At 38.5% G+C, this 15,284-nt stretch overlaps 1 long non-coding RNA gene across 1 annotated transcript in view; it reads right to left on the bottom strand.

Annotated features, from left to right (window-relative positions):
* LOC139668423 (uncharacterized) overlaps positions 1 to 15,284 on the bottom strand; it is a 96,306-nt gene that overhangs the window by 38,602 nt on the left and 42,420 nt on the right. Inside the window, exon 2 of the long non-coding RNA XR_011697055.1 lies at positions 14,935 to 15,049. This is a non-coding gene — a long non-coding RNA (uncharacterized lncRNA). The remainder of the gene's footprint in view (positions 1 to 14,934; positions 15,050 to 15,284) is intronic.

The raw sequence follows: 15,284 nt of genomic DNA on the forward strand, positions 1-15,284 counted from the left end.
ATGTGACTCCCCAGCCATCTGCCCCAGTACCCCGTGCTGGTGGTTAGGAGATCTCAGGGACCTGGCAAAGGTAATAGACTTTCCGTCTGACCCCATTCTTCCATCATCTACCTCCAAAACCCCATTTATCACTTGGGCCAGAGCAGATGGCCCCATGTCTCCTGATAAGCCTCCTCACTTTAACTCATTATGAAGCTTTTTTAAAAGCATCTCTAGCCAAAGAGTCACTGCTTGACAGTAGGACAAGAGTTTTGTTGACCAGCTTGAGAACAGAGCTAGCAGAAACTCAGAGATTTGTATTTATTTGAAACAGTAATATTTTGAACAAAAAATACTGAAGTGAGTTACAAAAGTAACAATGGTGTGGTGCAGGTTTCCATTTCAGATGATCTGAAGTTTCATTCTGTATTTTAAAAAAAATTATCTAGTTTCTCTTTTCATGTTAACATCAATTTTATAGAGTTTTGCAACATCAATAATGGGAGCACACTGTAAGTAATATGGTATCCTATTATGTTTATTTTATAGTTAAATTATCAAAAGGTTTTATTAATAAGGATTTACCATTTTCTTTTCAGGTTGGAAACATCTTCTGCTTCAGTTGTATTGAGAGTTTGTGTGATAATCAAAGCTTCTTCCCTAAGAAAACCTTTCCTAATAGCCTGTTACAACTTCATTTATCCTGTCAAGAAGTAGTACCATGAAGTCAATGTGACTATGGGCATGGTCAAAGAGAGCAATGATGATCACATCTGAACCATGTCTCCCTAGTTATTTGAAAGAGCCTGACATCTGGTCTATAGAACCCTTTCATTGGCTACCAGGTTCAGCAGGAGCTGAAGGGCTTCAGCAGCATTAGAGGCATACAGCTTCTCCCAGGATCAGTCTTCCCAGCTCCAGAAGGAGTCAGTCATCTCTTGATGTACCTGAAGGAAGGTCTTCAACATTTCCTTACAACCAAATCCTAAAAGAGTAGCAGAATGTGAAAAAATCTGTTATAAGCAATATGTCCTGTAGAATACTGTAAACTGACTAGTTATAGGAAAAAAAACAAGCACAAAAAAATCCCTAACAAGAGAATGCTCAGGAGAATGGATTGCTACCCTAACTTCAGAAACTCACAGTGCTGTCTGTGAATCATCTGTACAGTTCCTTGGCATGGTGTTATTTTAAAAAACAGGAGAAAGTCCCTCGTAACCATTTATACAGTTTTTTATGGTATCACTATAATATACCTCTGGAGTAGAAATCTCACTGTGAAGGCACATAGCACTATTCTCTGATAATTTTTTTATTATTTTTCATCTGCAGTGCATTTTTTACCATATATTACATATGTTTGCTTTCCCCACCAATGCATAACAATGGCAATCACTGATCTGAACAGTACAACCAGCACCCCACGCAAAATTTCATAGAAACAGTTTTTGGTGTGCATTGGAGGAAGAATGGAGGCATCACAGACATTAGAATGTGATTGTTCTTCATTTTATTGCTTAAAAAAATTCAAATACCCTTTCTGTCTAGCACAATGATTTGTTTAGTGTAATGTGCATTTGGAAATGATAACAAGGAAAAAAAGCTTAACCTAAGATACTGTACTTTGCACTCAAATGAATTGCCTCTTCAAAGTGTGTTTGTATAAACTGAGAATTTAAACTCAGTCCCTGTGAACAGCTACTCTGATATTGTGTTTGCATTAGAGGAAAACTTTTAGAACAATCCTAGGAAACTAATCCCCAGGAGGCCTGCAATTCAGAAGAGGCTAACAAGTCTGCACCTTTGATCCACTTTCCACACAGCAAAGCCAGATAGGATTATGGCAAAGCCTTTAACAAAAATACTTGGGGAATTTCAAATGCAGAACTATCTGAAATATTTAGAATCCAGGATCTTTTTCATTGGGTTTTCTTTTGCAATATTTCTGACTTTTACATCTTTAATAGGCAAGTCAGTTTGCAGGGATGACGAGTAAATATCACTGAAAGTCTGTGTAGTTCTCATGCTCTGTCATGTAGCAAAAACTGCTGAAGCATATCAAAGAAGGGTTAATTTACAGAAAGGATGCATTTTTACACTACCTTACTTTAGCCTTTCTCCCTAAAATTATTGATTTACTCCAAATTTGAAAGGTTATAACCAGTGATTTGTGCCTATACTCCTTACAATCATTTTTCAAGGCAAGGGAATTTATGCACCAAAACATGCCTCAAAAAATCTGTCTGAATTAAGTTCTTTTCTAGAAGTTTGATTCACTCACATAGCTGCACACTACAATACAAAATTTTCTATTTATTGACAGATCAGTGTCTGAATAGTATCAAAATTGTGCCTACTGATGAGCAGGTTAGTGCAGCAGAGCGACTCACCTCTGGTAATATTAGAAACACTGCTAATTACCAGAACTAAGTTTTGACTAGCAGCAATACAGAAATCTTTTGAAAAAAACCCTGTCTTTCTAGGGAGAGAGACCACTATGTCATTTCATTGTATTTGAAGAGGTTTTAAAAGACATCTTTTGTTCTGACTAGGTGGTGACAGTACTGCAGAATTTCACAAGATGCCTGTGATAAATGCAGCAACAAAGGCAAAGACTGCTTAATAGACAAGGAACCTCAGTGCCTATTATTACTGTTCTTCCAAGAAGTAGGATTTCCTTAAATCAATTTCATATTTCAAGGTGTTTTAGTCAGCATTCAAAAAAATTGCATTTAAAACGTAATAGATCAAAATCTATAGACACTGCCCTGGAGATTCTGGTTAATGTAATGGAAATTGGCTGTGAATGTCTAAAGAAATATATTTGAAGTTCTCCTTTTCACTAGGCAAATGAAAAGGCAAGCCTACTTAGCACTTCAGCTTCACCTCATAATTATTTTTTCTTGTCCAGCTTTAAGTACCTATGATTTGGCTTTTCTGGAGGGATCAGAAGATTATTTTTTTAAACAGTCATCCCTTGAGATGAATATTTCAGGTTCTCAGAAAAGCCCTCCATAGCTCCCAGGAACCAGGTCATTCAGGTCACCAAGGGAGCTGACCTGATGTCCATTTCATATTTTACTAGTGAAGTTCTGCTGTAAGATCAGTCTCATTTGGAGCCAGCTCTAAGTCGTTTTGCTTTTCTGTGCAGGTCAATGGATAGTTAAATGTCTGTGAAATGGTACCATGGCAGCAAGGTAATACTCTTATATTTCCTTTAATGACAGTTTTTGTTTTTCACTGCCACTGTACCCCATTAATCCTACTCTGGGAGCTGAAAAACAAGCTTCCATATATCCATGTAATTGGTTGCATGTGTTTTCAAGGTCTCTTCTTTATCTGTGTCTTCCTAACTCTTGAAGAACCATTACCAAAGTTCTTGAATTCTTTCTCATCCTGATATAAAGCACTCTATACTTCAATGAATTTCTGTTAAGATTTGCTTTCCCCCTTTCATATGCCAGCCCCAAGGTCCAGTGTTCCCATGCGAAGTCTGTTGAGTAACAAAATCAGCTGGCTCTGCATTTGCAAGGTGTAACAGGGAAAAACACATGTTACGCATGTTAGATCTTACTCTTGTTGGACTGTAAAGGAAGTAAAATTTATTCTACTGAGATCATAAAGATAGGCAAACATACGTTTCTCCTCAGAAGGAAACAATCCCGTTCACAACGCATACCTCAGAGCCTGTGTTCTGTCTCACTGCCCATCCGACTCAGGACTGAGCCCAGACTTTGGCCCAGTGTGAGCCAGGTTGGATAACTTAGAGCTGTTCTGCTCAAACTCACTTGCAATCTCAGTTGGGGGACCTTATTTATAATGGCACTGCAGCCCAGCAGTACTCTGTTTCTGAGGTTCCCACCATTCCTGGAAGCGTTTGAAGGAGTTGCAGGGCAATGCTGCTAGCAAATCTTCCCTTTCCATCCACACTGGACCCTTCACTCCATAAATGACAGCAAAGTAATCTCAGAGTGTGGTGGAAAAGAGGTATGCAGCAGGCTGGACACAGATATGGCATCCAGTGTGATGTGGAATTTATCAGGCATCTTTATCTTACATGAAATATCAGCATCCTTTCCTTCAGTGCAGCCCAGCTGCATGCTTGCTTTTACAGTCTGTTCTGAAGTTACTCAAGGTTTTTAGTTCCTCCTAACCCTTTTTTATATGACTAGGGGATTTTTGGTAGCAAGTCTTTGACCCTTATTTCTATGAGTATGCCATTCATGTTTACCTCAGAAAGACTCGCCTGGACTTGTTTAGAGGAGTAAATAACAAATCAGGTAAAGTGTGTGTGACAGGGAAAAAGAGATTAAATCACTTTAAGAGCATAAATCAGCCTCCTACAGCTTGTCCTTGCAGAGGCTAAAAACAAAGTGACAGCAAAGAGAACAAAGATCAAGGAATAGAGTAGCTAAGCTGTCTTGCAAGGAGTTTTTTGGTAATTAATCACCAGTAGTGTGGGGTCTGATCTGCAAACACCTGCAAAAACTACTATTCCTCACCCTTTTGCCCAGGTGTAATACAGAAGTATCTCAGGCTCTGGGGAAATGGGCAACATACCAGCTGGGATAATTCAGGTGAAAGGTTTTATACTGATAGGCTTTTAGCTGTAAATAATAGAAGATGGGGAACTTGGAGGAAACTTCTTTTGCCCCTTGGTTTTACTTTATTTGGGGTTTTGTTTAATTATTATCATATAAAAATTCTTATTCTTCTGCAAGAGATTACCAACACTAATGTCCTTTCCTGGTATAGAAATTTGCAGAAAAAAAGTAGTTTATGGTGCATAAGTCCAAACACTAATTTTAGACACTCAGTTAGGACAGGTTACCCAGGCATATCCCAGCCAGAAATAAAACATTGCCCTTGATCCTGGTGCATGGCACAATCACTTTACACTGCTACATCAACCTAAAACAGACTTCAAACCTAATTCATCCAATCTCAAAGAAGCACTGCAGGCTTTGCAGTGTTTCCATTTCAGCTTCCATAGTGCAAGACCCCCAGCTAATGACAGTGCTTGGGACCCTGGCAGCACAAACCAGCTGCAGCACACACCAGCTGCTCCAAACACAGGCTATGCCAGCTTTCCCCAGCATAGCACTCAGTAAATTGTTGATCAGAAGACCATGTAAGGTGCCCTTTTTGGTCACCACTGAGGACCAGGTTCCATCATTCTCATGCAGAGAGTTACAGGCCAGAAAGGAGTGCTCTGCTCAGGGTTGTACCTGAAGCAATAGACAGTGCTGCACATCCAGCATGTCATAGTCATTGTTGCATATATGTGATATACTCAGCCTTTTATTGACAATGACTGACTCATTCCTTAATTTATTTAGGTTAGTTTTCTACGCAAATGATAATTTATTCTAACATTCATCAACTTTTTAGGATTTCCAGAAGTGACAATTGCTGAAACCTGCCAAAGCCACCACTACTCCATGCAACATTTGTGTCCCCTGCTGGAAGAACCAGCAAAGCTCTGTCTCTGGGGAGTGAAGATTGCTGCTGCAGGGAATGGACAGCAGCAGGGAGAGGGGAAGAGAGTGGAGGGAGAAATCATGAGCTTCTGTCAAAAACACAAGACTGTACTCCAGGCTTTCCCTGGAAAAGTCCTGAGAGAGTCCAAGATGCAGAGATCTGCCAGTCATAATCAACTTCACCTTATGCATTTGGGTGCTCAGCTTAGCTGGACAGCCAAAAAAGATATGATGCAAACTGATTTTTTAATATCATACCTGGTGCATTGTCTTTCATATCAACTTTGATCCTGTGCTATCAGAACAAGAGTGTTGTCAAATGCAGCTCTTTGAGCCCTGGTTTTCTGTAGCTTTTTCTTTTCCTGTGTGTACCAAAGTTCAGTGGTAGCCTTGCCTACTGTTGCAATGTAGACACACATCCACCCACACTATATGCTAGACACAGAGAAGACGGGAAGCACCCTTTCCAAGCAGGAAGATTATTACAGAATCCTGGGGCAAGATTTCATGTCAGTTAAGGACACCCCATTGCTTAATGAGCAAAACAGGGGCTGTTGATAGTTCCCTAAGTAGAATTAGAAGGCCAGTTTGCAGTAAGCCAATTCATGATGTACATTAATTTCATCTAATTCATTTCCAAGGAGGAGTTATGGCTGGGGAAATATAGGATTCTTTAAATTTCTTAGTTTGCAGCTAGGAATTGATTTCTAAAAAGCAATAATTTGAGAATGACCAAGAAACATATTTGCAAAAATCAAAGCAATGGTTTTAAAAACCGGCAAAATAGAAAGACAGATTTGACACCATGCAGGCAAATTATCTACTAAGTAAGATTAGGTTGAAGTATGATGACCAAGAAAGCAGATCCACTCTTGCAGGCAACAAACCAACTGCTTTAAAACGAAGAGAGAGCGTTCTCAAAAGTCAAGTTAAATGAAGGTATTATCTAAAATAAGATATGGAAAGAAATTTTAACATATGACAGACAAATCTGGGAACTCTGCAAATAAGGCAGAAGATGTGGAGTTTCATTTGAGAAGAACTAAAAGAGAGGTGAAAATGTGAATCTGTGGTGCTTTAGAGTCACAAAAAGTAGTGTTTAACTGATTTATGGGAGGGAAAAAAGCTTTTTCTCTAACTCTTTCTCTTCAAAATTCAATCTCAGTACACATTGAAAGTCTCAGTTTGTACTTGGAAATCAGTAGTGATGGTTTTATGAAAACAGAATTGAAGGAATGACATTTGATTGAGGTAGAAAATACATATTTCAAAATGCTTTGGGTTTTTTTGTTTGGTTTGGGTTTTTTTAATATTAGGAAAATGTAGGTTTTTATATACTCTGTTCTTTCAATACAGTTTAAAAACCCTCAGTGCTGTACTTGTCACAACTAAGTCATTCCCTGTTCTGCAAATAAGGAAGATCAGGCTTGACATTTCTGGTATTTCTACAGTAACAGGTAGAACACAAACGTTTTAAGTAAATGTGTTCTTCCATGCAACATAAATGAGTGAAAAAAGGCCCAATCACCTTTTCCTCAAAGATCACACATAAAACCTAGCAAATAAAGTTGTAGCATATTACTCCGCACAGACTTACAGGGAGTTTAAATTCATTAGTGGAATTCAGAAGCAAACCACTGTGGACACCTGGGTGCTAGCCTGGATTGTCAGCTGGTGCCCACATGGAATGTGTAGGGACCCTGCTGATGCTGGTGCTTCAGATCTCAGGGTATGAGAAGGGTTGGCTCTGCCCAGCACCCCAGGCAGGCAGGTGAGGGTCCTGGTTTCTGAAACCTCACTGAAATCCTATCATTGCTATGGTGCTCACTGGCACATCCTCTTGAGCCCTCAGTCATTTACGTGTCCCCAAGTCTTAAGAGTAATTTAGTTTTACATTGAGCCTCTGAGTAATTAAATAACACTTTCCTTTCCTTTCTGGTTCCCCTGTGTGTCTTCAAACTTTAGTGCATCTTCCATAGCACATTAAGGTAGAAATCTCTAGCTTCCCTACTCTCTGTGTCATACAGAAACACACATGCTCTCTTAGGACATAAGTAGGATGGACTGTATTTATCACTGCCTGCACTATGCCCTGCACATCTTTCTCTTCCTCCCATATCCATGCTCCCCGGGTCCCTCGGGGGCTCAAATGGATCATTCCCCCTCACTGTGAGAAATACCTTTGCATTTATGATGTTCCTCCTCCATCTAATAGGCACATCATTCCCCAGAGTAATCTTGGTCTTAAGTGGAGCCACACTAGCCTGTTTGTATGTTGCAGACAAATCATTCTTGGAGGCCTGTCTGCTTACTACTTACCACCACATCTAGCAACCAGGCACTCCTCTGCTGATATATTGCTAAATTTGCTGTATGTTTCCTTGTCACTTGTGAAACTGGTCTTTTTTTTTTTCTTTTTTTCCTAAAATCCCAAAAGCCTGCAGTGTTCAAAGCAGCTGAGTCTAGACAACGGTCTGGCTTGGATTTTCCAATTTTATCTCCATCCTTTCTCCAGCCTCAAGCATTAGGTTCTAAGTAGTGGCAGGATATAAATCCAGATGACTTATGCTTTTTCTTTTTTTTTTTCTTTCCCCAAGAAATAGCCTATCTGGGAATAGATAAAATGAAATTAATTTTATTTTCCTGAATAACATGATGAGAGTAGAAAGAGCAAGTTAAAAGAAAATGAAAAGCTGTGTAGGAAGGACTTTTCTTTGTAACACATGGGGGAAAACAGTAATGTGCAGCACAAATCTGAGCCAACAAATTATGAAATATCATTTTTATAACTTGCAAATGTGAAATAAAGAGGGTTTTCCAAGTAAAAAGAATCATATTAGAAATTACTGAAAAACTCATTACTGTTGTTTTATTTTGTTTTTTTTTTTTAATAAGACCAATATGGAATGTGTGGGTTAACATGACCTGATGGAGAAACTTTTCTTTCTCTGCTCTCATGGTCCACGGAGCAACATGAGATTGCAAACAAACCATCAGAAGCAAAGACTTAAAATCCCTGAGAACTCAGAATTATAGGAATTCGATAGGAGCTGAAGTGCTTTGGATGGAGCACTGACGCTCTCATTCCCTGTTCTGGTTAGTTACATGATCTACATATTCCTTTTCATACACCAAGGACTGCTAGTTTTCCTTGGGGGGGACCATTTAACAGCTAGCCATGTCAGTGGCTGCATAGCAAAAACATCACCTTTACCAGTCCCTGCATTTCAGAACAGTTTGGAAACCTCAGTGTAAAAGAACTTCCTCTTGCTGCCTTCCTAATTTCCTACCTGAGAAAGCCAAGCACATGCTCTGGCTTCAGTGCGGCCCAGCTGCCAGGTACATTGATTTTGGAGAATAAGAATGAGAGGGGAAAGATCGTGCTTGTACCCAAAAACAAATGCACAAAAAAAACCAAACAATCATGCAAGGGCACATGGGAGGGCAGCAGAAAGCACAGCCTCACACAGAATGTGAGGAGGAGGAGATGCTTCAGCATTACCTTGTGCTTCTGTCAGTGTGTGCTTTAGAAATGCACCTGAGCCCTGAAGAGTTGCAAATTCATGCAGAAAAATACCATGTAATTACCAGATTAATGGCTACCATGTAACTTGTATGCATGAGGAGGTAGAAAGGGCACACTTTTTGTCAGTGAGCCTGGGAGTCTCACACCAAACACACGTTTTCACAGAATATTTTTCATTTGCAAACACATGTTACTTTACAAATTACATTTTCATTCCCTAGAATAGATAAAGGCAGAAGCTGTCAAACATTCTGTATAAAATTATACTGAATAAGACGTTTCAGCACCCTTACTAGGAAAAATGAGATTTTTCCAAAATACACTTGCAACAAAAAATTCTCCCATTAAACTAGTTTCTGTTAAGAAGTTACAGTTTTTCTACAGAAAATATAGAAATATCATGATAGCATGTCTTTCTTTTCATAATTTTTCCAGACATTCTTCTTTTATTTTATGTAAGTTTTTTGTTTGGTTTTGCTTCACAATTTCTCTGTTATGCCAAAACTCATATAAGGGTTCTGTATAATGAACTTTTTTCAACAATAAGCAATCTCATACAGTGCCAAAATGTTTTCTACTAATTAACATGGAGCACATATCAATTTTTCCTTCTCTTGTTCATGCCAAAAAACCATGTATTTTGGCTAAATGTGAATTTAACTGCAAAAATAGGACTATTCAAATATTACCTGGATGTGTCATAGCTGATCACATTATTGGATGTTTTACTAACTGATAAAATAATCCTGTACTAATTATCAAGCCACACCTTAGAAAAATAAAGATACATAATATGGGAATATATTCTGACATTATTCTTATCCTTCTGCATAGAAAGAAAAAATTGTAACAATTAATATGGACATGTACTGACATTTTTAGGAAACTATCTTACGTGAAATGAAATAAGGTAAAAAGAAAAATACTGGGACTAAACTTCAACACTGAAAATGGTCTGACAATCAAGCATCTAAAATTAGATAAAGCTTCATCACTGGTTTATCAGCTATATAGTTTCAGCTCTTGAGTCCTAAAACCTCCATCTCTGAATATACTGTCTCAAACAGTTGGTTGTGGAAGGTGGTATTTTACACAACAGAGGCTGGATTTCTTTAACTGAGATCAGTTTAACTGAAAGTAATTTGTGACATCATCTGTAAACATAAAATACACCACAGTGGGATGCTCATAAGATATTAATTTTATTTTATATATTGCCCATCTAATATCAAGATTTTTTAAGTAACTCTTAGAAGGCGGGTGTAGGAGCAGGCAAACCAAAACAAGGCTAGTGTTGTGATCTGGGCCAACATTACAAAAGAAAGATACTCAGAGTTAGAGCTTGTTCTAGCCTCATCTTGATTCTATCTCTTAATCCAGGTGGAATCTTTGCACTGACTTTAATATCTGTTGCATTAGTATTTCATTTTCTGATCAAACTCCATTTAAATATATGTGCATTCATACATATACTTTCATAAATTTATGTGTGTGTATATATCTGTCTATCTATATATATGCTGTAAAGGAATAGAGAGATGTTCTCTTCAAAATGAAATTGTATTATAAACTACAGGAAAATAACAAATAAGCTTGACTTTTTCCTACTTGTATTCTATCAGGAAAACACTCTACTTTTACTTAATTCTCTCTCTCTCTCTCTTTTTTTTTTAATCTGTTCCGTGCTTACAGTATACTGTTTTCATTATAGACTGGCAGTGTCTGGGAATTAAGCCCATTTTATGCATAGACAGATGTTATTTTATAGAGTGTCATTCAATGTAATGGTACCAGATTTTAGCACTTAGTCTGCCTCCCAATTACCCATTAATAGTTTGTGTAATTGGGGAGCAGGAAAATACCTACTCTGCATTGTAGAAATTATTTCAGGATGTCTGCTTCCCAAACTTTATGTGATGGGAGGCTTTCCCATGAGCAGTAACCATTGTTTTAAACAATTTGAAAAGCAGTTGAGTATTTCTGCTGGGCAAAGCTCCCTTTCTTATCTTTATTTCAGTCCATAACGAAGCAGAAGTTTTGCATAAAATCCTGTGTAAATGTACCTGATACAAGGAAACAATCTGAGAATGAGCTTACAGAATATTGTGTTGGCACAATATGCTGGTGGTTTACATTCATTACTATTTTTTGTGGGTTTTTTTAAGGAAAATTGGTGTATGTAGACAACTGCCACCTTTTTCTCTCATAAAGCTCCCATACATCTGGAAAACTCTCTCACATTCAGTACATCCTCTGCCAATGATGCTAAAGCAGCATCTGTTATGTGCCTCTTCAATAGCATGTAAAAGGTTACTGAGTACTGGAGAATGATATGCAGTTATTGTTCTCTTGACACATTTTTTGGATGTCACTTTGTGATGGTACACATAAATATGAGGTTTTTTCTGAAAATTTTAACAGAGCCATAAGCAAGTTTACAAGAGAAAGATGTAAGCACGGGGCTGTATTTTCTCATCCCATAGAACAGGGAAAAACATAATGATGCCAAGCTTGATAGCCCAGCTTCTGAGGAAGAACCAGACTCCCCAAGCACGCCTTCAACAATAGGTCCTTATTTTAGGCCCATATTCAGGGTGTTCAAATAGTGAATATTTTCTAAATGAATGCTTTTTCAGCAAGCCTGAACTGAAAGCAGGTTTGCATATTCCTTCCTTCTTGTTGCAATGCCCACTCCAGGACCTGAGCAATGATTATCCCTGGGACAACTCAGTGCCCGAGGGTCAGCTTCATCCCAGCAACAACCACCTTCACTGCAATTTGCAGGTCTGCACAAGCAGCACTGACCTCTTTACTCTTGTTAATGTCTTGTGAGGAGCAACCTTGGAAACTGTCTCCTTCCACAGGTGGAATACTAGTGTACATGTCTATGCATGCACATATGCTTGTAATTAAATCTGAATCCTTTTTGAAGAAAGACATTTGCTGGGGAAGAAATTTCTTTTTCCTGTTTTGGTACTCCTACAGTTTCTTAATCTTGGAAAAAAATCAAAAGGCAGTGCATGAGAGGAACATCCTTCTTCATTAGACATTTTTTTGTGGTTTGTTTTTTTTCTGACTTGTTCATGTTTTTCCCTTTTTGGAGCATTGTTTGGCACTGACAAAACAGAATTATCCAAGTATGATCACAAGCAAAGTCTACCAAGGGTTGTACTCACCAGCTATTAGTAGTGAGTAAAATTAAGTGTGCGAAGAGTATGAGCAATGCTAAAGATGCTCACCCTGTTAGGTATCTACCTACACTCAACAGCATGCTGCATGATCAAGAATCTCCTCTGGAAAGTTAAGCTCCCAGAAGAACAGTCTGGAAGGCTGGAGGAAGGGCTGGTTCACTAGAGTGAGTAACTTCAGATGCAGAGTGACAGACAGTGCAGGCCCTGCCATGGGCAATAGCATGGTCAGAGCTGGATGTACTTATGGAATGATCAGCCATAAGGGAACATTGTTTTTTTACATAACTTGCCCTAACCAATTCCCAGAATAAAATAATGTTCTGATTTTCTTCAGTTAACAAAACTAAAATACCTTTAAGCCTCCAGAACCCTGACCATGACAGACCATTGTCCCTACCTCTGCCTTACACATGTTCTATAGTTAGATTCAGTGTTTTATTTTGAAAACATGACCATGGACATAGGAAGGCAGCATTTTGCACCCTCCTCTCCACAGGACCTTGTGCCATTTGCACTGTTTAACCTCTGATCCCAGGTTGGATTGGGATAGACAGCTGTACAGCAGAACTGAGTGTACATCTTATGTTCTCTGGCATAGATACAAGGGATGCCTTAATGATTTGTTTCCTTTGGAAACAAAATATGCTGAATAAAATGGGCATAGGTAAGTTTTGCTCTTCTTACCCTGTTTTTCTTGCTTTGCTCTCCCTGCATTGTAAGTCAAAAGGGCCAAGGTTTTGTTGTCTTCTCATGCCTTTGCAGTTACAATTTGAGGACCTGGATATAGAGCCCAGGGCAGGGCAGCCTTGTGATAGCTCTAGCACCTATCAGGCAGCCTCTGTATTCCTCCTTCAGCCACAAAAGGCTGGGAGAAAATGTGAAAAAATTTGAATCTGGAGCTATACAGGGAGTTATACAAATCAAACAGACAAGGAACACAATTTATATAACCAGCCAGACAGTTTATGTTACAGATTCACTTATCTCAGTTGCTTTTTTAAGATAGTAGTCAAAGAAAACAGCTTTGTTGCAATGATGTGCAGATCCATGATGTAATGTGTCAGATTTCAAATGCTCAAATAAATAGATCTCTAATCTTTACCACTCAATTGTGGTCAAAAGTCTCCTGAGTCAGCCTATGAGACATGTTGACATTTCTAGTGGTAACCTAAGACTAGAAAATTGACTACTTTTCATTGGGATAAAAATAATATTGTGTGTGTTGTATTTTTCTGTTAATTGGGGGAGGGGGGGGGGGGGGAGAGGAGGGGAGGCTGAGGGTGTGGTTTAATTCTGCCAGTCTATCACCTTTTTCAATAACTTTTGAATGTTTTGAGTCTCAGTCAAGTTTGTGGATAAATGCACCAAGTAGTTTAACCTTGCAAGAATATGTTGCAACTTTACTCATAGGCTAGAACATTTTTGACACACATTTCTCTAGCTTTTGATTTAGCTTCATAAAATGCCATCATTTCTCTCAGGAATAACAATCCTTCTTTTGGAACAAGTAGTCTTGTTTTCTTCAAGACATTTTGAACAACAGCTCCTAAATCATGAGTCTCTCCAGTTCATTGCCAAATCAACACAACATGTCAAATTCCTGTCCAAAGTACACTGGTATTAATTTGGGTACTACACGCAATGTAGATGCTCCTGATTTGTGTCTGTGAAAGGCAGAGAAGACTGCAATTCTCTGAAGAGGAATTACAGGAAAGACCTGTTGCATCAGTGGGGTAAAACTGTTTTCCCATGACAGAACAATTATTTTACCCTATCAGAAGCTTTGTCTGCAGGACTTACCAGATCAAATGAACATTAAAAGCATTTTAAAACTAAATAAAACTAACAGAGGTGTCAAGCAGGCATTGATTGCTCTCCTTTATGTCTTATGTTCAAAGCCCTGGTTCATCATTGATTCACCCTGATTTTGGTGACCAGCAAGGCAGTCAGAAGGCAGCATGTACACTCCAGCATGCCCTCCTGCCACACTCTTTCCAAGCATATTCTTTGGGAGCAATAGCTCCCAAAAGCAGTAGCTCCCCAAAGAGCATGGAAAATTAGCAGATCTTTGCATTCCCTGTGTCCAGTTGATTTTGCCAAAATTCAGTAGAACCCTCCTATTTGCTAAAATACTGTGTACTTCTGCCATATCTCATATCTTTATGGGAAGTGATAACGTTCCTTTGCAAATCTGTTTGTTCTACTTTTTGGGATCCCAACCAAGACAAAATAACCATCTTTTCCTCTCTTATTTAGACTCTTGAAAAATTTGATTCACACATTAGGCTAATTTGTTTTTCTGGATAATTTCTCAGTCCATTTTAATTTACTTTTCTGGAAATGGGCACTGCTAGTTGTCAATTAAGATCTGGATAATTTTATTGATTAAATTACCTGGGTCCTTAAAGGATTTATCAAATTATGGCATCTCAAACTCCCTTGCCCACTTTGGTTTTGGAGTTCATGAGCATCAGCCATTGACATTTGTCAAGTAGAGATAGAGGTTAGCAGCTGTGTGGCAACACTTTTTCTACCTCATATTTGTGCAGAATATGCATCACTTCAATCTTCAGTTTATTCATTGCAAAAGCCCTTTTTTGACACTGAAATCCCATCTTCCCTGGGCAATGGCAGAAGGGATTTAATAAATAAGGTAATTGTGACAATCATATAATTCCCTTCAGCCTCATATTTCAAAGATCTCAGCCTCATGCAAGCAACAAAGTTCTCTAGAGACTGATCCCACAATAACACTCACATTGCACCTTTATTTCCAGCTTCATCATGTCCAATGATTCGTGTCAGTTCATGTTAGTACTCCAGACCATGAATCAGTTTGTCCAGGGAAGAGCTACGCGCCTTGTTCGTCTCTTCTAAGTTCAAAAGAAAAGCACATTAAAACTCAGGCATGAAGCTCAAAGTAGTTTGCATTATCCAGGGTTAAAACAGTCTAGAGTGATTAACTATGTCTTCAGATAGAAAAAGCATACGATAGGAAATAATTTGATAAAGGGCATTCTTTTCCCCAGATCTTAAGAAACTAATGCTATGAGCACGTACCAATCAGCAAACCTTACTCTTTACATGTCCTAAAATCAGCAGCTGAAA

The sequence above is a fragment of the Pithys albifrons genome, chromosome 2, assembly GCF_047495875.1.
Source record: "Pithys albifrons albifrons isolate INPA30051 chromosome 2, PitAlb_v1, whole genome shotgun sequence".
Taxonomy (NCBI): domain Eukaryota; kingdom Metazoa; phylum Chordata; class Aves; order Passeriformes; family Thamnophilidae; genus Pithys; species Pithys albifrons.